Genomic DNA, 22,958 nt, shown 5'->3' with positions numbered 1-22,958 from the left:
CAGTGGGGGTTAGGATCTCAACATATGAATTGGGGGGGCGGGGACACAAACTTTCAGTCTACAGCAGGAGGGTGGGGCTGGGCAGGGGACTGATACTGTGCTTTCCTGAGAGGTGGGACGAGAGACTGAGTGAGCCAGCACAGTGTGTTCACGAGCGGTTGTTGCAGTGGACACGTGGTGCCGACGCCACTGGAGAATTCTGGGGTCAGTGTGGAGCACAGTCCTCTGAGGTACCCCCTAGCAGGGGCAAACAAACTGGGGTACTTAACCCATAAGCTCCCATCGGCCACAGGTTGAGAACTATTCTCAGGGCAGTAACTTCCAAGCACTTCTGGTCTGCACCCTGCTCCGATATTTGCAATATTTGGAACATGCTTAGACTAAAATTCAAATTTATCTGAAAATTAATTTTAACTGGGCATTCTGTATTTTATCGGGCAATCCTGGGCCCCTCTCTTGATCGCCCCTTCGTTGGGTCCAGCAGCATCTGCAGCCAGAGAAGGTGTCAGCATTGCCGTTGCTTGTGGAAGGAAGGGCTGAGCAGGAGCTGCACCAGGCAAGGCCAAGGCCCGAAGGCTGGGAAGGAGGGTGGGAGGAGGCAGCGGAAAGACCTCCAGGCAGAGTGAACCTCTATTGTAAAGAGCTAGGTCCACTTAATGATTATTTGCTCTCTGTTATCTTAAACCAGAGTCTCTCAGCATTTAGAAGTGAAGTCTGAGTTTGAGTCACAGAGATGGGTTACAATCTGAAGGCTGAGTCACAACTCCTTCTTAATGGGCATGTCTATGTGTGCGCAGTATGCTTGCATCACACAAGGTCCCATTTAATCTTCCCAACAGCCCTCGGAGGCAGGTGGTGCATCTGACCCATTTTCCAAACTGAGGGAGCTGAGGTTAGGTAACCTACCTGGTGAGGGGCAGAGACAGGATTTGAATCCAGACTGCTCCCAATGAGGCATGATCATCAGACATCTGTTAGGAGTAGAATTGTGTTCTCCAAGAGAATACGTTGATGTCCTAACGCCTGGTATCTGTGAATATGACCTATTTGACAATTAAGTCTTTGTCGTTGTAATCAAAGTAAGACAACACAGTTAAGCAAGAGGAATAAACTCTAGAGAGCTTCTGTACAACAGTGTTCTGTAGTCAACAATAATGCATTCTATACTTAAAATTTTGTTAAGAAGGCAAATCTCAAGAGTTCTTACCGAAATAATATAAAACTTTTAAAAATGAGGTTTTAGCCCAGCCAACGTGGCTCATTGGCTGAGCGTTGATCTATGAACCAGGAGGTCTGGGTTCGATTCCTGGTCAGGGCACATACCCAGTGTGCGGGCTCATTCCCCAGGAGGCAGCTGATCAATGATTCTCTCTCATCATTGATGTTTCTATTTCTCTCTCCCTCGCCCTTCCTCTTTGAAATCAATGAAAAAATATTTTAAAAACTGTTTTAAAATGAGGTTATACTGGATTAGGATAGGACCTAAATCCAACGAGTGATGTGATGTCTTTAGAGGAGAGAAGAAAGGGAAGGTTGGCATTCTGTGACGGCAGCCCCAGGAATGTATTATAGCATCCCTTCTCAACTTACCAAAGAGCACATAAAGTCATGCCCTTATCCCACTCAGCCAGCCACTCCAGGCAGCCAGATGGCTCACCTAGGGGCCGTGGGTATCAGAGATGGCCCGCTTCCTCCCTTTAATGGGTGTAGATGTTTCAAATTTCCTGGCCCATTGGTGATGACACAGAGGGAGGAGCAGGGGCTGCAGACAAAATTATATACATCTCAAGGGCAGTTCGACAATTAGCTCGCCCACAGGAACACTGCAATATGCACAATATTTGCTTTCCCAGCAAAGCCAAGTGCAAGTTCCTGCCTGCTCTAATGGCCCTGTGTTCCCCCAGTGCAGGAAGGGGCCAGGCCCCTCAGTGCTGCAGCTCGCCCCCTCTGCTGCCACAAGGTTTAACTCCTTCCTGTCCTGTCCCCAGGCTCTTCAATAGCCCCTTCAATTGCTGCAGCTTGGGTTCAAATGGGGTGGTTCTATTTGATTGGGCCTCGCCTTTACTGAAATTCTCTCTAACTCATGGCAGTACACGCAGCCCATCTTTCATGGGAAAAAACAAAAACAGTTAATACCTTGACTCATTCGAACAACTATTTAAAAAACAGCCCATCAAGACTTAATTGGGTGCAGGGGATCAGTAAGTAGGAAAGAAACTCAAGAGTAGGAAAATGAACACAGAGCTCAGCATGAGGCCCGGACCCCAAAACCTCTGTGCTCTTGTTACAAGCAAGCCAGAGATTGGTCCCTGAGCCTCCTACAGCCTCCCGCAAACTTGGAAAGACCATCAGTTATGCAATCTACAGGATCTATACACATGAAACAAGCCAGCGATCCCGAAAGAGCCCAGCTCTTCCCACAAAGGCTGTGACATGAAGTTGGGTGCCCAGAGGTGGCTCCTGGGCTGGCGATGAGCTGTGTGAGGCCTCTCCCAGCCCCCGTTCTTCTCCCATGTTTAACATGAATGATAAGGCTGCACCGGACTGCTTTGAATGGCATGGAGTTTTTAAGCCATAAGGAAAAGATGGCGAAAGATTCAAGGCATCGAATCAGGAAGGAAATGGAGGACATGTCATAAACTTCCCCCCATCCCCAACTATGATGTGTTAGAAAGTGGGGGTTCTTAATCTCAAGTGAGTTTTTCTATTTAATGGTAACAGAGTTCAGTGGAGAAAATCCCTAAGTCTTTCAGAAGGAAAAAACTCACTCCCGTTTTGCTGGCTATAGGTAACAATAACTACTCCCTGCTTTTCCGTTTTTCTTTTTTCTGGGTTACACTGTGTTTGCGTCACACATCGAGGTCACTGCCATATACCCGTTCGGAGCGCTGCCTCTTATTTTTCCCTAACATTATCCATTTCAGCATGTTGTCATAAATGCTTCTTAACTACCATTCTTAGCGGTGGCTAGTCCACGGAGGGACACACTATCATATTCATCCACTTCTGTGTCGTTGGGCATTGAGATGGTTTTAACTACTTTTGCTGACTGATGGAGTGTTCTGATAAACATCTTTGTGCATAAAGCAGTTTCCATCCTTCCCATTATGTCTTTAGGATAGTTTCCCAGAAATGGAATTACTGGGTCAAAGGTTGAACACAATTTTTAAAGGTTCCTGAGACATATCGCCAAATTCCTCTCCAAAAGGTTTGGAGCATTTTAAATGATCAGACACAGTGCTTGAGATGCAGTCTCCTCCTAACCAGGATTGAGTGCTCATTAAAAAAAAAAAAAAAAAATCACTACCGATCTGCTAAACAAATGGCGTGTTATTGTGGGTTTGGAATCTTATTGTTCAGTGCTCGAAAGAGGCACATTTGGAGAGTCCAAAGAAACATTGCAGAAATTAAATGTTTGGGCTACATTAGCCTAGCATTCTGGGCTGGATGGTTTCTAAAGAGGTTTCAGGATATTAATGGATGATAAGAGGATACTTAAGAGAAAGCGCGCTTGGAGAGCTTCACAGTAACACCTACTGAGCTCTGCCCTCTCCACGCCAGAGCCATCCACACCGCAGGAGTCTCAGGCTGCGTGGAGGCTTTGCAAATATGTATTGAAGCGAATGACCAACACCCACGCAATGCTGCGCAGATTTTCAGAACGCGTTTCTCATCGAGAAGCTCATTTGACCAACAAGGTACCCGAGCCCTGGACTCAGTGACTTGCCTAGGACACACAAGGCTTCCTGCCTCCCTTACCGGGTGTCAGTCAGGATCCCAGGGCCTGGCTTCCCTTGGGCTGAACTTCGGGTTCCTAGCAAGTGGGCGGACTGGACATCCCCCGGGCAGCGCCACCCTTCCCAGGGGCAGCGTCCTTTCTGCATGTTAACAGTGCCCAAAGTAGAAGGTCCTCTCATGCCAAGAGCCCCCGTTAGCAGCAACATTTACTGCTGTGGTGCCCAGAGCAAAGTACTCTGTATTAGTTTCCCAGGATTACTGTCACAAATTCCCACAGACTTGGTGCTTTAAAACAGCAGATATTCGTTCACTCAGTTCTGGAGGCCAGAGGTCTGAAACGGTGGTGTCTGCGGGCCACCCGCCTCTGGAGCTCGCAGGGAGAAACTGTTCTTTATCCCTCCCAATTCCGTGGCTGTCCGGATTTTCTCTGCCTCGGTGGTCACGTGGCCTCCTCCTGTTTGTCCGACATCTCCTTCTGCTTCTCTCTTATAGGACACTTGGCATTGGATTGAGGGCCCACCCAGAAAGTCAGGAATATCGTCTCATTTCAAGATCTTTAGCTTAATCACACCTGCATAGACCCTTTTTCCAAATAAGGCCACAGTCACAGGTTCCATGGTTGACACGGGGATCTCTGGCAGGGTCGTTTTTCTGCCTCCCCTGGGCCCTCGCGTTCACTGCTGGTCACACGAGTTGAACGTCTGTGAAAACTCCTGCGTGTTACCTGTCCCACGGTGAGTACTCAGCGAGGACCAGCTACCATCCACTTCTCATGTTGTGTCTGCAGTGCCTTAGAGAAAAAAAGTGAATTTTAAGGCCTGAGGTTGGTTTTGCCTTGACTCGGGCCGGTAACTTCTCGGACCTCTTTTTGCGTGACTGTAAACTGGGCACACAGGCGCGGGCCTTGTTGAATTTCCAGGGAAGAGGTGGGAATCCAGGGGGATCGCGTGTGGCAGAGCTTTGTGAATGGCAGAGGGCAAGTAGGCTGTCGAAGGTCTAATTCAGAGTCTAAAAGGTGGGAGGAGTGTCATGGGGGCCAGGCTTGGGGAAGAGAGATTTGGAGAAAACGGTCCGCATTGGCAGCTTTCCACAGTTGCTGGGAGTCTGAGCGAGACTCAGTTGGGAATACTAGGTTAGTGCCGGGGAAAAGCCCATTACTCCTTAAAAGCGGCCACTCATCTCTAATAATAAATAAACCAAACACGGGGATATTAAAACAATTCGTTCTCGGCATCGGAAAAGAGGTCGTGTGTGCGCGCGCGCGCGTGTGTTTGTGTGTGCGTTTTTAATATCCCACCCAGCCCCCACCCCAGGAACTCCAAGATTGAACAAAATCCTACTTATGTACTCCGGATTTAATATAGCGTCAGGCTCCTCTAGGTGCCATAAAATACCAAGTTAAAAGTATTAATTCCTTACAGCCCTGATGGGTCCCAGCTGTGCACACGCAGGGAGGGTGTGAGGGTGTGTGCTCAGCGGGTACAGGTGCTGACGGGGCTGTTCCACCTCGGAGCACATGTGCCCACAACACAGCTGTTTCTCAAATCCTCCGCCACTTGCTTAAAAACCTCTATGAAGTTGTACTGCCTCTGGGCACAATTAAAAGCTGTAGACTACATTTCATCGGCTAGTGTTAGAAACTTAGGCTGAGCCAAAAAAGAAAAGGGAGAAGGTGGGAGGGAGGAAGACATGAGCCCCTGGTTAAGGTGGCATTAACCTCGATACCCCGGCTATGGAGACCATAAAGCGCCTACACGCCACACAACATCCGCAGCTTTAAGAATGGAGAGTGGGGAAGGAGCAGGACATGAACTGCTCTCCTTTCTTCCTTTTTCTTTCCGTTCTTCCCTTTCCCTTCCTTCTTTCCGTTCTTTCTTCCTTCCTTTCCCCTTCTTCCCTTCCTTATTCCTTTTTGCTTTTCTCTTTTTTTATTTCTTTCCTTTTCCCTTCTTCCTCTTTTCTCTTTTTTTCTATTTTCTTCCTTCTTTCTCTTCCCCCTTTGCCCTTTCTCTTTTTTTCTTCATCTTTTTCTTTCTTCCCATTTTCTGTCCCTTGTCTATCTCTCTGTCTCCCTTCCTTCCCTCTCCTTCCTTCTCTCTCCTTCCTGCCTCCATCCTTCCTTCCCCCTCCTCTTTCCTTCTTCCCTCCCTCTCCCTGGTTGTATTCTCACTCTCTCAGTTAGTGGTCAGGTCTCTCTGCGGGAAACCCGGGAGCTGAGGCAACTGAGTTAAAATGTGAACGATTGGGCCCTAACCGGTTTGGCTCAGTGGATAGAGCATCGGCCTGGGGACTGAAGGGTCCCAGGTTCGATTCTGGTCAAGGACATGTACCTTGGTTGCGGGCACATCCCCAGTAGGGGAGTGTGCAGGAGGCAGCTGATCGATGTTTCTCTCTCATCGGTGTTTCTAACTCTCTATCCCTCTCCCTTCCTCTCTGTAAAAAAAAATCAATAAAATATGTTTAAAAAAATAAAATGTGAATGATCGGGCTGAGTGGTAAAAGGCTTGGATTCAGGTCTCCGTTTGGGAAAAGGCCCATAACACCTTGCCCTTTCTCACCCAGGAAGTTAGCTACCAATATTTCCGCTTTCAGTGTGGAGGCAACTGGATTAGCCTGTTTCATTGTCATGACAACCCAGTGAAGTAAGTCTTCCTGTACCCATTTTATAGAAGCAGCAGCTGAGGCCCACTGTAATGAAGCTTGCATTGGCCCCACTCCCCTAGTCAGTGTCACAGGCAAAGACTGAACTCTTCCTGTGGCCTCACTGTCCACGTGGTCATCGCCTCACACTCTGGGACTCCACTGCCCTTTTTTTCTTCTTTCCTCTTAAACAATAGGTCACGATGGGCATTCGCTCCTTTCTGCACTCTCTGCTCGCCAAGAGGAAAAGGCCTGATCTTATTTCTTACCTGTACCTGGACAGTGTTTGAAATCAGATTTTATGCTGTATAAAAAAGAAGGGAGACGGGAGAGCTCTGCCCAGTGGTTAGTCACCCTTCCCAACGGCCAGGCCAGCACCAAAGGCATAAAGCATGTGGGAACTCCCTGGCCTCAGGGGGCAGAAGAACCGAGAATGAGGATCTGAGTTTAGATGCCATCCCTGGATTATCAAGCATGTGTGACCAGGTCTGTAAAATACTGTAAAGCTTAGACTCTGGCCCTTTAAAAACAATGCAGCCACATCCCCCACCCTGTCCCTTCCTTGGGGATGGAGATGAGGGCTGGGCAGAGCGAAACTAACTTCTGTTGAGATTCTGTCTCCTGTTTCCCAGGCACTGTTCTAGGCTCATTCAGATACTAGTTCATCAATCCTCATAATCGCTCTGTGACTTGGTAAATTCTGGTCCTGGTGTCACGAGTAAGGAAAAGAAGACCCAGAGGTTTTATAACTTGCCTGTGGTCACATGTAACAGGAGGCAGGGCCAGCAATCAAAACAGTTTGACCTCAATGCTCCCAGCTTTTTTCCTGCTATACCTCTCATCCACGGCTGACCAGAATCCAGCCCCTTCGCCTATCATCAGCTCTAAGAACAGGAAATAATGTGAGCGGGGTGAAATCATGCCATTTGAAAGCAGGCACATTAGAAAGAGTGATGTCGACCCGATTCCCTGGATCCTGGGAAAATTCATATCCTTGTGCCATCCGATTAGTTGAAACTGATTGATACACGGCAACCATAGTTAAGAAACAGGCAGCCTCGGCTGAGGTTTGATTAAACCGATACCCCCGGTCTCCTGCTGTATCAAATCACAGGCGAGTTGGTGCCATTAGGATAAATTACTACAGCAGGCACGGCGAAGCCAAGCTAAATAAACTCTGCCTTCTCGAGCCCGTGATTGTCTTATTAAATGATTTCTTTGCCTCTTAAGTGTGGACCCAGAGTACTCGCGCTCTGAAAGCCCTCCTGATTAACTATTGCCTTGGCCTCAAGTTGATTTTATAAACTTCGGATGGTGCCCCAGAAGGTGAAGCTTCCTGTTGTCCATTCTGCCTGTTGCTATAGATACGGAACTTCCCAATCAGTAATTAGAGCGTGCCCCCTGCCCCAGAGCTGGTCAAACGGTGCAGAGCGCTCAGCAAATGGTCTTAAAAGCATCCGCGCCGGCATGGAAATGCATCTCCAATGGTGACGGGGTTTGTTTTATTCATGGACTTTTTGGAAAAAAAAAATTACTGGTTTATTGGAAACCATAGAGGACTATAAGTAATTAGTATGCTTTTAAAAACACAACTGAGTTTTCTTATCATGATATGTTAAGAACAGGAAAGATGATGGCTGGGAGCCTGCTGCTGCACAAAGATAACTCTGTCTGACCTGCTACAGAAGCGACAGTTCATTCCTGAGCCCTCCCCCCACCCCAGAAAGCAATGCCTTGATTTGCAAGGATTTGCAAGGGAGACTTCTTGTGGAATGATGAGAAAGTGAAAGGAAACTGTTTGTGGCAAGAAGGAAAAGGTGATGGGTTGGGCGTATGTTATTTAGCCGAGTAAAACAGATGTGGAACATTTGTGTCTTAAGGCATTTTGGTCAAGAGAGAGTAAATTGGTTAGAAAGTGTGCAATTTTGCAGGTGTTAGAAAAATATAAACCAATGAGTCCGTACTCTGTTCCCTAAAGGGAAGGAGGATGGAAAATAAAGGTTTGCAAAGACACTCTGCTGGACTTAATATCTTTTAATTTGAGGTGCCCAACACTGTCCTCATTTTAAAGCTGAAGAAACCAAGCTCTGAGAAAATGAATGATTTTCCCCAAGTCACCCAGTTTCTGTCACACAGCCAGGATTATAAGCCACGTCTGTCTGACTCCAAAACCTGTCTTCCCATCTTTTCTTCAAGGAAAGACTTCTCCCCAAAGCATACAGGGATCCTGCCAGAGACTGCTCATCACTTTATCCGTTTCCCAGTTTGAAAATAAATTCTGGAATTCGGAATGATGCATATTTATTTTAAGATCATCTGCAAATTTCCTTACGAATGCACAGTACAGACATGGTCAGCCATGCCAAGAATTCTATTGACATTTGCAAAGCACTGTTGATTGTATTTTTGATTCCTTTAAAACCTCCCTAATTGCCTTGTTGATTTCAAACACCCTGAGAACACTTCTGAAGGCTCACAGTGTCCAGCAGCGTGAGAAAATAAATGGTTTACAAGGATGACTGGGGATGTGCAAATAAAGCTTTGGACAAGAGGGCGAACCAAAGCCTGGCTTTGTAAACAGCGAGGTAATCCTGCCACCTTTTATGTGACACTTTTATGGGATCCAGAACCCCCAGCCTCAGATTATGTATATTTCAGCTCCTATATCCATGTGCAAGGAGCCCAGACTTTGACTGGAGTTGAATTTATCTTGCAGATGTAGCCTGACAAGACCTTTCCTGCAGCCTCCCAAGGAGTCAAGTTCAGGGCAGTACGTAATTCTACAGCCCTTGAACACAAGCCAAAGTCGTGTTCACAATCTGGGCAGTTCCTGGACTTAACACTAGTTTAGACCGGGCAGGTCCTGGCAGGAGATCTTGTCCATTTTTCTAAGGGCACCAGGGGAAACACATCAGCCAAATTTGTGTTGTTATTCTCGTTGATAAAAGCATTGATAAGCATTTTATTTTATTTTATTATTTTTTAAAATATACTTTATTGATTTTTTACAGAGAGGAAGGGAGAGAGATAGAGAGTCAGAAACATCGATGTGAGAGAAACATCGATCAGCTGCCTCCTGCACAGATGTGCCCGCAACCAAGGTACACGCCCTTGACTGGAATCGAACCTGGGACCCTTCAGTCCGCAGGCCGACGCTCTATCCACTGAGCCAAACCGGTTTCGGCTGATAAGCATTTTAAACACATTTTCACATTTTTTTTTTTTTTTGCTGTTAATTCCTATCATAATCTTTTGAAGCAGGTAGTATGCTCCCTGTTTTATAAGTTTGTTTTTCACTTTGCAAATGCTTGCTGGATTTCCTAAAAAGAACCCAGGCACCAAAGAAACCAAAACACAGAAATGTTAAGGGATTTGCCTGGAGCAGTGCTTCTCAAAAGGGGGGAGGGTGGCTTTTACACCCCCACCCCAGGGGACATTTGGTAAAGGGAAGACCTTGCTACTGGCATCTAGCGGGTCGAGGCCAGGGGTGCTGCTGAGCACCCTACAATGTGCAGGATGGCCCCACCACAAGGAGGTAGCTGGCTCCAAATATCTATAGCAGTGAGGTTGGAAAACCCTGACCCAGAGAATCAGAATTTGGGGGCAGTGTTGGGATGTCAATATTGGCCCGTTAACCTTTACAACACGGGCGGTGTTGCTTTGGGCCAACAGTCACCACGTTGCGTTTAAAATCTCTCCACATTGAAATGATAGACAATTAGCATCAAAGGTTTGGTGTTTTGTTTGTTGCCTGGCTTCCCCCATAAGACTGTTATCTCCTTGAGCTGCCGTGGCTTTTTCTTAATGTGTCCCCATCACCCTTTCAGGACATAGCATGTAGTAGGTGGTTAGTAAATAAATGTTTACTGACTGAATCGATAAATGTGTACAAAATGAACTATGACCCCCCTGTAAGGTGACAGGTAGTATAAGGAGATAGCAAAAGCGTGGGCTGGGGTTTCTGAGAAGGGGATTTCTCCCAGCTAGGGATGGAAGTGAGCGGTGGATTCTGGAATGAGTTGATGGAGAAAGGTTTGAATTGAGGTTTGGAATCAAGTACAGATAGAGATTTGGGGTGGTGGGAGGACATACGAGTGGAAGGACAGAATGACAGAAGCAGATGTGGAAACACACAGGTCACCATAAGGAGACGGGCATGGAACACTCGATGGTCAAGCAGGACAGGCCAGAAAGCTGGACGCTATCCCGTGGGAGATGTGAAGCCAGGGGAAGCTTGAACAGGAAGTGGATGTGCTCACAGCTGTGTTCCTGGGAGGCCAGCATGGCCTCTGTGTGTAAGATGGAGAGAAGACTGGGGGTGGGGAAGCCACTTGTGTGTTGCCATTGTCTAGGGAAAACAGAAAATGACGCCTGAGTTATATGGCAGAGTAACAAATATATGCTATTTACTTTTGAATGGGTAGTACATTTACATGCCTCAAAGTCAAAAGTAGAGGATAGAAAATATGTGTGTATGCGTATATATTTATGTATATCTCAATTCCACATACACACACACATATATATTCTCTTTATATATTTTTAAATCTCCCTTGACCAATTTCCCTTGGCACCTAATTCCTCTACTGAACCAGTGCTATCATTTCCTTGTGAGGCCTTCCAGACATTTTTATGCATTTATGAGACAATGTGTTTATATATTCTTTCACCTTCCTATTCACTACTTCACCCACACCTTGCTCTTTTCACTTGACAGTATGTCTCAGAGATGGTTCCAAATCAGCATATAAATGATTTCTTCATTTTTTAACAACCACTGAGTGTAGATGCTTCATAATTCATTGAACCAATTCCCTACTGATGGACATCTGGGTTGCTGTTACAAATCGTGCCGCAGTGTGTAACCTTGCACTGACGTCTTTCCCTGTGTGCATGAGTGTATGTGCAGGAGAGAGTCCTAGAAGTAACAGTGTTGTCATTGCCACAGATATTGCCACGTGCCCTCCCTGGAGGTTGTTCCGCTTTACATTTGGGTGGTACTTCCTGACTAAATACTCTATAGTTGGGTAGAGGGGTGGACTGAGAGGACATGGGGAAGGGAAGCTGCCAGTGAATTTTCCCAGATGGACTTTATGGAGAAATGTTTTGGTGGGAGCACAGAAGTTGGGCTGTAAGATGAAGAAGATTAGATTCCATGCATTAATTGAGTGCAGCTTGCAATACTCTAGGACAGTGGTTGGCAAACTCATTAGTCAACAGAGCCAAACATCAACAGCACAACGATTGAAATTTCTTTTGAGAGCCGAATTTTTTAAACTTAAACTTCTTCTAAGGCCACTTCTTCAAAATAGACTCGCCCAGGCTGTGGTATTTTGTGGAAGAGCCACACTCAAGAGGCCAAAGAGCCGCATGTGGCTCGCGAGCCGCAGTTTGCCAACCACGGCCCTAGGAGCAAGAATATAAGGTCCTGGGCTGCTAGGGGAACAAGAAAGATAAAAGGCCCGGGGAAGAAGCGTCATTGGTGAGTGACTGGATGTGAGGAATCAGGCAGGGAGATACTAAGGATGACTTTGACACCTCTGATGCCATCAGCCCGTAGGGACCAAGTGAAACGAGGGGGGTTATTTTTTAGGAAGAAGACATTGGTTTTGGCTTGATGAAGCGGTTTCCACCCACCTGGAGCATTTGATAAGTGCTCAAAGCTTTTTGTGGCAACTTCACTTTTCCCTGATCCCACTCACAAATCTTTGCTATCACTCACAATCCATGTTGATTTGGGAGGCACCTAATTTTGTTCAAAATCACCTACCAGCCAAAAAGAATTTTTTAAAAAAGGGCTTAGATGCTTAAAAATGCCTTTTTAACACTGCCACCCAGAAGCCCTGTAAAGCCATTATTATTCTCCTGTTATAGGGAAGAAAACCAAGGCCCAGAGAGGTTAAGTAGGTTGGCCAAGGTCACATAGCTATGAAGCAATGGCGCCAAGACGTGGATCCAGGTTAACTTTAAATCTCCGGCTTTAGAATTCAGTGACTTCAGTAGCAACTACTGTAAGGCAGAATGGTCCCAGCATTTATTTCCAAAGGCTGATTTCACTTGACTGTGGAATTCTAATCTTTAAATGGCATCCTATTTATTTCTCAAATGTCGGGGCAAATTTGCCAAATTTTGAAAAGTGCACTTGTGAGTCAGTGGGATTCCATTTGAAGTTGGAGATAATGGAGCCCATGGTGGAGGCTCGGTCTCCTTCCATGCTCTGTGCGCAGAGGAACTGGGAAAGCCAGGAAGCATGAAGGTGGTCATTCAGTTGCCTGAGCGGCAAAGCCTGACTCTGGTGGAGGCTCTGACAGCCCCACACAGAGGCGCCATTGTTACCCTGCGTGAAGGGAGCCGGGGTGACACCAAACCAGGCCGAGTGTCCCTTCTCTGGGTTAGAAATGTTGTTCCCATTCACTGGTAAACGACAGTCCAAGTACATTGTCCCGAAAAAGAACTCTGTTTCTTCTTTTATGCTGAGAGTTTGCAACTGAGGATCTTGATAGGAATGTCTCCGAACAATGCCGGTCACACAATGTGGCCAAGTACATTGCTACCATGAAGCTTTCAAAAGTGTCCAGACAGCTCTAACAGAAAGAAAGGAGCAGACCCTGGGCTTGCAAACATCGCCAGTGCCAAAGGAAGATTTGGCTGCAGGGTGCTTACTAGTCTTAAAGGATCGTCCAATGAGAGGCGCATGCTCTCGGTATATTGGTTATGTACATAGGCACGTGACTGGCAGTGCCTTAAAATTCAATTACTGTGCAGTCTGTCTCATATGGAACCTTCTCGGTAGATCAAAAACAGAGGAGAAAATCACTTAGAGTGAAAAATTTGTAAATGATAAAGTGAGTGCATAATTGTGTTTTAAAAGCTACAAACATTTGGTGTATATTGGAGAAAATGGCACTTTATTTTTAAAGGCTGCTATATTTATGCTTAAATAATTAGGATGACTTCCACCTGGGAGAATTTTAGGGACATTTCAACGCTTGCATTGCAAATAAATTCTTAAAGGCAATTTATTTTAGACTGATTGCATCCCAATATTTCTTTATAGGTTGTTTTCTGTGCCTGGCACTGTATTTACTATTGATTAAGATCTAAATCTATTCATTAATTAATGACTTAAATTGTTATCTAGCTCCCTTAATGTGTCAGGCCACATGCTTGGCTCTGTGATTCAAAGATAGTCACAGTTCCACTGAGCCACACCAGACGGCCACTTAGACTTTTTGCATCTCCATTCCCTCATCTGTAGAATAAAGATTTTTTTCAAATCAGCTAATATCTATTGCACACTTACTCTGTATTAGCACTTCCCATGACTTAGTCAATGTATTTCTCAGAAGAACCCTATACAGTTGCCATTTTTATTGTCATCCCCACAAGTGGCATAGAAAGCGAATCTGTGCAAGCTCAGAGTCACTGGCTTGTGGACTCAGGATCTCAAGCCCAGAGTCTGATTCCGGCACCTGTGTTCTCATCTATTCCTCCCCCAGCACCCACTGCAGAGGAACCAAAGGAGATGATTCACAGGACGTGCTTAGCACAAGGCCTGCTACTGAGTCCTCAAAAGATAGAATTGTCATTGGATAATGAAATAGTAAATGATGGAAAACACTCTAGTTAATACTACTAATGAATAAGTGCATTCCTGCTGTAGCTAGAAAAGACTGCGAGGTACAAAACAGGACAGGGCTCAAGGAGCCCGGGGCCTGTTCTGATGACAGGCTTTCCAGAGAAGGGGTCATTGGCCTGAGTCTCGAGACCCATGGGGTGAGTCAGGGCTGCCGAGCAAATGCCCATCGTGTACTAGTGCTCCAACCCGCTCAGAACACTCAGACGCTGGCCCGGCCTTCACCCAGTTTATGCTTCAGTGGCTCACCGTTTAGGAAGCAGAAGAACACATTAACCCAACGCGGCAAGAAAGGACGACCGATTCGACCATGATGAGGTGCTCCGGGCTGGGTGCGCTTCCGAACCGGCCACGTTGTCACCGCCGAGCAGGGGAGGTCTGGATCTCGCTGGGCTGCGATCGAGTTCGTGGGCTCCCGGGCTGCTCTTCGGGATTCCCACGTTCTCTGCACTCAGAGGAGCTCCTGCGGGTGTGTTGGCCAAGGAAGACCTGTTGCCCTTGAAACAGAAGAGGGGGAAGAGGCCGCGTGCCAACCAAAGGAGACACTGCATTCTTGGCCATAGATGAAAACTACGGAGATGTGCAGGATATCGTGACAAGGACATTCACATAACCCTTTTTTGGATAAGATAATGTGACAAACAGAACCCACAGTGGCTCCCAGGCTTGCCTTCCCATTTGCTCTCAGTCCGGAAAAGTGGGCTTCAGGGAGAGTCGGCCCGCCTCCAAGCCACCCCTCCCTCCTCCTACGTCTTTCTTCCCAAGTGGATGGGATCCCCCATGGGGCTGATACCTCCTTCGCAGACAGCCAGGAAGATGATTGAGCCAGCCCGCTGCTGGCCGCTGCCTTATTCAAGGTCTGTTTGTGAGGGGGAGACACAAAATAGCAGCAGCAAAGGAAGATGCTATACTCTTATTCTAAGAGGTACGGGCCTTTGGATGAAATACATGTTTGGAAAAGATACTGGCTTGCAACTGAGGAGGAGAAAAAGTTCAAGAACCCGAGTCTCCGATGAAAGAATGAAAATGTTGTTTGTGTTCCTCCACGGAAATTAGATGCAGCCAATACTTGGATTCAGTTCGTGCAATTTTAAGGAATATCCCCGAACGCCGTAATTCCAGGTGAGCTTAGAGTAGAGTACAAGAGGGGACACCCAGAAGCCCATAAATCAGTTCCTGAATGGCGCTGTGTGAAATGATAACCTTGTCAGATTTAAAGTCACACTGGAAGGATATATTGAGGTTTTGTTCTTTTCATGGTCTCGGCATCAATGAATTAACTCTGGGTGTCTTAGCTTTTCAAAAACAGGGCACGGGTGGGTGATCAAGCCACAGTATCTCCTTCTGCTCCCCGACCCCAACCCTGGGGGAACCCGCCTGTGCGCCTGCGCGCCTCGGTTCAGGAAGCAGTCCTTCTCTGAGTCGCTGCTCTTTCCTGAAGGGCTCCAGGCGGCTTCGCCGGTCACACTTGGTGGCGGGCAGCATGGGAAGGATGAAGGAGCAAGCGCGGGCCTTGGATTCGGGCGCGGTTATGTTAGGCCCCAGGGTTGAGACTTCTAGTTGGGGGACTCTGCTCAGGAATGAATCCCTCCTTGAAGAACTGTTTATGAGAGCTAAGCCAAAGAGATAAAACCACAGTGGGTGTTAAGTAACTGGTATTTTATTATCAAAACAATAGTATTCATTCGGGACGGTACTGGCCATATCTCACATGATTTGGAGATAGGGAGGAGGTCTTTCCAGGGGGGTTCTCCATTGGTTTTGTGGTTTCATTAGCATCTCTCATATTCACTTGTTTCTAGTTTCCCTGTCTTTCTTTATCCCTTAAACATCCATTTTCTCTTTTAAAAAAATCTTTTAAGCCCTTTGCTAGGTTATTACTTATATTGTCATGAAAAAAAAAAAAACACACCAACTTTGGAAAGAGTCTCTGGCATGCTTTCACAAAATTAAGCACACTTGAGCCTCTTGAATCCTAAATTGGGTTTTGAATCTGCTTGTTGTACTGATGTCGATGGCTTTCCAAGAGAGAGTGTCCCAGTTATTTAGATGGCCAAGAGCAACAGCGCTAATGCTTCATCACATAAATATGCCTCCAGCCATGATTCAAAACAGATGGGCAGAGGGCTGGATGAGTGTGGGGCATCTCGGCTGATCCCAGGTCCCGGCCCCCTGGGTACTGCCTGCGTCTCTCCTAAGGCCTGGATCTTGCGAGATTTTCCTCTTGGCTTTGCCTGAAGCTTTCCCAAAGAAACCTCATACACGCGAGTGACCTTTCCGGGGGTTGCTTCGAGTTCCTTGGCCTTACATAAAGCCCCTGCTAATTCAGCATGGTACGTGCCTGAGTTTATTTTTTAAACAACTTTATTTATGCAATTAAGTGAGTGAAGTCATTCATTTTATTGATCTAATGAAACGCATTTTATGATTTCTACTGCCCTTCATCTCTGACCTTGCCCTTCAGATCATAAACCTCCCCCTCCCTTTTTTTTTGGCTTTTGTAGATATTAAATGGTCTTAGCATTTAACCATTTAACAACTTTTTGATAGATGTTAAATGGTCTTAGCTTTTAACCACTTAACAACTGTTCACTTTTCTAAATTGGAGGTCCCCTCAAAATGAGTAGGGAACCCTAACATCTGCTTCTGGAATGGATGCAAAGATGGCAGTGGACAGAGAACCATGACCCCAGCACAAATGGTGGGAGGGATGAGAAGTCCTTGAAGAGAAGGGGTGTGGGTTCCCAGGGCGAGGCACTAACAGGTGGTTCTCATTTCAGGGTATTTAAACCTCAGCTTCTTCAATATGCCTTTCTTTCCCCTTCCTTCTACTTTGGATTTTAATGGAGTGCGAGGTGCAGTCTTTTTGATGGTGTGGAATGTGGGCTTATAAAAGCTAAGTGCTACTATATGTTTCTGCTGTCCTCGCCCGTGGCCCGCGCTGGGGAGCTGTATATTGTGCCAGTGACTCAAGAAGCCGGCACGCGTTCTACCAGTTCATGAAGTTTTCCTAACGGTAGCCGGTCACACGTATTATTTAACTAGGCAGATAGACTCGAAGTGAAACACGGGAATTAATGAAGTGGCATTGGTCAATTTTCTTCGGATGTTTCTTTCCAAAACCTTGAAACCAAAAAGTGCAAAATCACAGAGGTGGGTTTTTGGCATCTGCCAGGGAGGGGATTAATAGAAAATGGCATCAAGTTGGATAAGTCTTCAAGAAGAAAATTTTAGAAGCAGCTGTACAAACTGGGGTTTGATGCCAATGGCTAAGCATTGGAGGAAGAGTTTGTCCCATCCCGACCATGTCCGCCATAGCCACAGAGATTTGGTTGTCACTAGGAAGGAAGGAAATCTGTTCACTACAAAGCATAGGCTGAGCCCTGGCCAGTGTGGCTCAGTTGGTTGAGCGTCACTCAGTGCACCAAAGAGTCACAGGTTCGATCCCCGGGAGGGGAGCATATGGGAGGCAGTGGATTCAAATAATTTTTTTTTTCTGTTTGTCATTTATTTTCAAATTTGTAATTTTTTTCCAAGGAGAAATTTTAATTTTATGTGTTTGACTCTACAGTGAGTTTTGGGGGAAACTCTTTGGGAAACTCTTTGGGTCGTGTGTATGTGTGTGTGTGTGTGTGTGTGTGTGTTATGAAAAAAAAAACAAAAAACAAAATTATTTCAATTGTATTTTCAAAGTCTTATATTAATCCAGACTGAACAAACAAGCAGAAAAGTGAGGAAGCTTTTAGGTCTTGTGTTTTCAAAAGCAAGTGAAAACCAAGTCTGACTTGAAAACCAAGCAATCTTACCTGAACAGGAACTATTTGTACCTGAAAGTATCCAAGTCAGAGTCGGGAGAGCCAGGGATGTGATCAGCATAGCTATGCCGCTCCTCACTCACTTTTAGGTGAAACTCACTGAGATCAAAAGTAACAGGGCCCTGGAGCCAGCCATGGCAAGGTAGCCTTCTGCCCCCTGATGGGTGGCCAGAGCATGGACTCCAAAGACAGGCCAGAGACCACCCTCCAGTCCTCTCCTGGGTGTGACGGGGTGGGCGACTAACTCGGCTGAGCCTCAGCTTCCTGATTTACGATGAGAATAATTATATCTCTCACAGCAAACGGTTCAACAGGCAAATGCCAGGCACATGCCTACGACATGCCAGGAACTTCTTGACATTTCCAGAATATGTGTCATGATATTTATATGTAATATTGAACTGTATATGTCAACTGTCCAAACTGTAATAAATATCACATAAATCAATTAAGTTAATCCTTTCCCCGATTTTAAAGATAATAGGTAGGGAAACAGAGCTCCGAGGTTGGGGGCGGGCCACTGAGTAGAGACTATCGTGATATTTTATTACCATAAACAGCCAAGGGTTAGTAGCAATTCTCCCTCTCCCAACCAATTCCAGTTTCATTCATATGAGCATCCTCAAGCTTCCGGAGGGAAATTCCTTGAATTTTATGGATCTTTGTGGTAGGCACATGCAACATGGAATGTTTCCCTTCTAGTAACGAGATACCTTGATACTGCGTCCCATAGCGTTAATACCGATGGCCTCTACTTCCTAGACAGGCACAATGAGAATCACCACGCTTCCCTTTAGAAGAAATGAGGGCGTCACATCAAGCAGGAGCTAAGGAGCTTGACAATCTTGGCAAGACTTTTCGAAAGAAAATCCGTGTATGTCAGCCGTCAATTAGGATGAGTTTTATTTGAATTGTTTTGTCATAGTTGACAGAGATTTGGTAAGTGAGCATTTACAGGTATAATTCGCTTAAGAATGCGCTAGAATATCAGAAAGTCTAGGTCACTCTTCAGGTTGTTTGCTTTCTGTCACTCAGAATGACATGTGTGACCCCTGACTTTATCCCAAGGTAACACTGTGGAATTTTTAGAAAGTATTTGTTTGACTGTTAGCTGTTTGTTTTGAACATCTTCTTCACCTTTGGCTCAGATTTTCCATAATGGAAAGAGAGTGTCTGTGTGTTGGGAAAGAAATGGTGTTCTCCTTGCCATCCCCCCTTCCCTCCTCCCTTCTCCTCCTCCCCCTTCCCCTCCCCCTCCTCCTGGAGCATCCTTAATGACTTCCAGGTGTGTCTGTGGGTCAAGCTCCTGGCCCCCATCCTGGGGATGCTGGGTCTGTGCCTCCACAAACACAAGGCAAAGTTGGGGGTGGGCACAGCATAAGTACAACATCGGGGCGGGGGGGGGATGACTTTGAAGTTTTGAGGATGAAATTGGTAAAAATCATTCTAGATGCAGACAGACCCGTGTACATTCCAAGAAAGGAAAATGTTTTACGCAAACGGTCGCCCTGGCCCGCATGGGCTCTTGTTAATACCTTTCAACCTTGTGATTGAAAGCTGAAGGCCTGTGATCCACAGCAGAGACCACAGCCAGAAATAATTCTCCGAGAACACTGCGTGTGCCTTCAAATGGTCCTTGAGTGTTTTTCTTGGATGCCCCACTTTCAAAGGCCAGAAGTTGTTTCAGGGAGTCGTTAAAATTTGGGAAGGTTTTCTGTTCTAAGAGCAAGGTGCTGTCCTCATAGGAAAATGTGTAATTAGTCAGGATCTTTTTGCTTGGAGAGGGTGGCAATGGTCCACTTCTCCGCCTGGGAGCCTCTAAATGATTCGCGGGGGGACCCTTGCAGCCCCGCCTTCTCCCAGGGTGCCTTTCCATTTCGAGGGAGCAGTGGAGTGTCACCTCCCTGTGAAGGCTTTCCTGAGCTCCTCTCACCCTCCTGTCGGAAGACTTGCCTCCCTCCGCCTTTGAGCCCCACTCTGCACTAGACAGATCGGGGGCCCAGCCTGAGACAGGCCTGGCTGAGAATCCTGGCTCTGCCCCAACGAGCGTGAGCTGATCAAGTGAGTTTCCCGAGACCCTTCTGCGCCGGGCCTACAACAAACTCGACGAGGGGCCCCCGGATGGGAGCTGCCGTCACAGAGTTCTGGCCTGGTGTCCTGGTGACTTGCTTGCATGTACCTGTTCAGACATCGCTCCCCCAGCGCCGATTAGACCAGGAGCCTCTGCAAGGCGAACTCCCATCTTGTTCTTGTTTGAATCTTGTGCCAGGAAAGACCTGGGCACACAGTAGGTACTCAGCAAATACAGCAGTGAATGACTTTCCATAGAGACCTCAAAGGTATTCATCCCCAAGAGCTATGCACAAAGCAGGCTGGGTGGCGAGGGGCATTCAACCGAGGACCAGTAACGGGCACAGTTGTCCCCATCTATGCACTGAGCTCCCTTTGGCATCGAAAACCTTTCTCTCCGGAATTCTTACAGAAACTGCCCTGAACAAAGACAGATGGTCCCCCTTCAGCATTCACGCCTGCCTCATTCACCCACCTCATCTACCCGGTCCCATGCCCCGTTCCCACTGTCTCGGGAAAGTAACTCCTAACAACACTCCTAAATAACAGTAATCATACTGGGATGTCTATATCAGCATGCACCCTAAGAGAGCCAATGAGCCGTTCTGCCCAATGCAGAGAGGAGAGAGCTTTGTGCTGCTGCGGATGAAGTGAAGGCAGGAGGGGATTACAGTCAAATTTGATCAGCTAGAGCAAAGCCTGGGCGCCCCGCTGGCACAGGGGGTCCGTTTTAATGCTGTTCTCTGGGTTTTGCTTAAACTGCCAAGCGAATTACTGTCAGACCCTTTGCCTGCAATTAGCCTGACGTGTGGTGCCAGAGAGCGCCTGCCTGTTTTCCAAGGCGAGCCAGGTGCAGGGTTCTCCCCGACGGCCCAACACGGTCTCTCTAGCCTCCTTGGAGCCTCGGTGTCAAAATCAGGTGGGCTCTCCCTTATTTTATTTTATTTTATTTTATTTTATTTTTTCTTTTAAAAGGATCACAGGAAAAAAAACAACAACCCATCAGGATGGTTTGTTGAAATGTTTTAAACTTCTCCAAGTAATAAAGCAGGTTCGTGGTGTTTGCTTATGAAAGCTGCCTTTCACCGGAATGATTTGCACCCATCGCAAGGGGGGGTGTGTGTGTGTGTGACATCAAAGAGGTAGGCGGGCCCTTAAAAAAACGTCCCTGGCCGTTCGCCTGGGTGACTTTAGAGACCGTGTCTAAGACTGGTATCAATTCCGCTGCCTCTCATGGCACCCACCTAGGACCCTCCCCACACACCCCTTGAAAGAGGCAAGGTGGCCGGTCCCCACACACAGGCTTTGCCATTTCTGGCCATTTTAGCACCAACGTTGATCTCGGCCCTGGCGGCTGACCGCGGTGCCAGCTGGCCTGTGCTGCGCTGTCAGCACCGTGGGGCCTGATAAAGCGTTTTGGATTTTTCATACTCACCATGCCCCATGGTCCCCACTCTGTTGGAAACATTAAGCTCCTTACCTGGGCGGAGTTTTTTTTTTGTGTTGTGTGTGTGTGTGTGTGTGTGTGTGTGGTTGCTTTTGGTAAAGAACTTTACCTGAAGTCATAAGAAAAATGACAAAGTGTGTCAATCCTGCGCCCTAACACACTGTCGCCAGCGGCTAGACCCACAGTGGCATTTCGGACGCACGTTCTAATCGCGCTATGGAGTGGAGTGGGCGGCTGATGGTTTCTTGGACCTGTGAGATTCTCTGAGAAGTGACATGCGTGACGTGGCAGCTGGCGGCCCCTCTGTGAACTGGTGCCTGGGGACTCAGAGGCCACCTGCCCCCCTCCAACCCCCCCCCCCCCAACCCCCCGCAGTTTCCCTGCTCTTAGAATCACTTGCTCTCTGATGATGCGAGTTTTTAAACTGCTTTCTCCCGCACCCTGCAGCCCTGGCACCTGAGAGCCACAGTCCTTTTTGGAGTGCAGCAGACTCCCTCTCTCTGGGAAATCAGCAGAAAACAATGCAGACTCGTCTTGATTTCCCCCGAACTTCACAAATCTCTCCCTGCCGTGACTGCGCTGAGGGCGCTCCCAGTGTGCGGCCAGGCGGTAATTAGGAAGCGCCACCCCCAGTCCTTTCCATCTACATTCACAGGCCGGTGGGCGCGGAGAACAGCTCACTCACACGAGGCGGGACATTATCTTTTGTCTATTAAACATCAGTTCCCGAGATGAGTCGTGCAGAGACAAGCACGGACGCTGTTTTATTCTGCTGACGTGTATGCTTCTGAGGGCACCGGCTTTGTCTACATCAGCCTGAAAAGGAGCAAGCTCGTATTTAGCCGCAGATTCTTCTTGTCACTCAAATGGTTGCCAGAGATCAGTTTGATGCGGCTTGCCTGCATTTCTCCGTCAGGCAGGGCAGGCCGCTGATGCCTGCGATGTGGAAGGGAGCTGGTTGGACCTCTGACTCTGAACAGCAGGAAATCAAAATGAAGGAAACGAATAGGCACGCACTTGGACTTCACTTTGTTTGAAGGACCCACCAGCATGAACCCTCAGTGGTGATCGGGACAGTTATCAATGATGTCATGTTAATCAGCACGGACTTTTACCAGGTGTTTGTTAGCTTTAGAAGATTACGTGCTCCTCACTTAAAAAGAAGTCATAAGAAAAGTTTGGGGTTAAAAGAAAATACAGGTAGTGACAAAATTTCTGGTCCATATTTAGCTTAGCGGAAGTAGTATTTTTTGTTTGTTTGTTTAATCAAAAGTCTATTGTATTAGTATTAGTACATAGTGTACTAATTTTGTATTAGTACATAGTGGTTAGACAGTCATATACTTCACAAAGTGTCCCCCCTGACATTTCCAGTCCCCACCTGGCACCATACATAGTTATTACAATATCACTGACTATATTTCCTGTGCTGTCCTTTGCTTCCCCATGACTATTTTGTAACTAGCAACCTGTACTTCTCAATCTCTTCACCTGTTTCACCCAGACCCCCCAACCCCCTCCCCTCTGGTAACCATCAGTCTGCTCTCTGTGTCTCTGAGTCTGTTTCTCTTTTGTTTGTTTATATCGCTCTCAAGATTCCACATGTAAGTGA

The sequence above is a fragment of the Eptesicus fuscus genome, chromosome 21 (genome assembly GCF_027574615.1).
Source record: "Eptesicus fuscus isolate TK198812 chromosome 21, DD_ASM_mEF_20220401, whole genome shotgun sequence".
In the NCBI taxonomy this organism is placed as follows: Eukaryota; Metazoa; Chordata; class Mammalia; order Chiroptera; family Vespertilionidae; genus Eptesicus; species Eptesicus fuscus.
Note: the sequence above shows the minus strand (reverse complement) of the source record.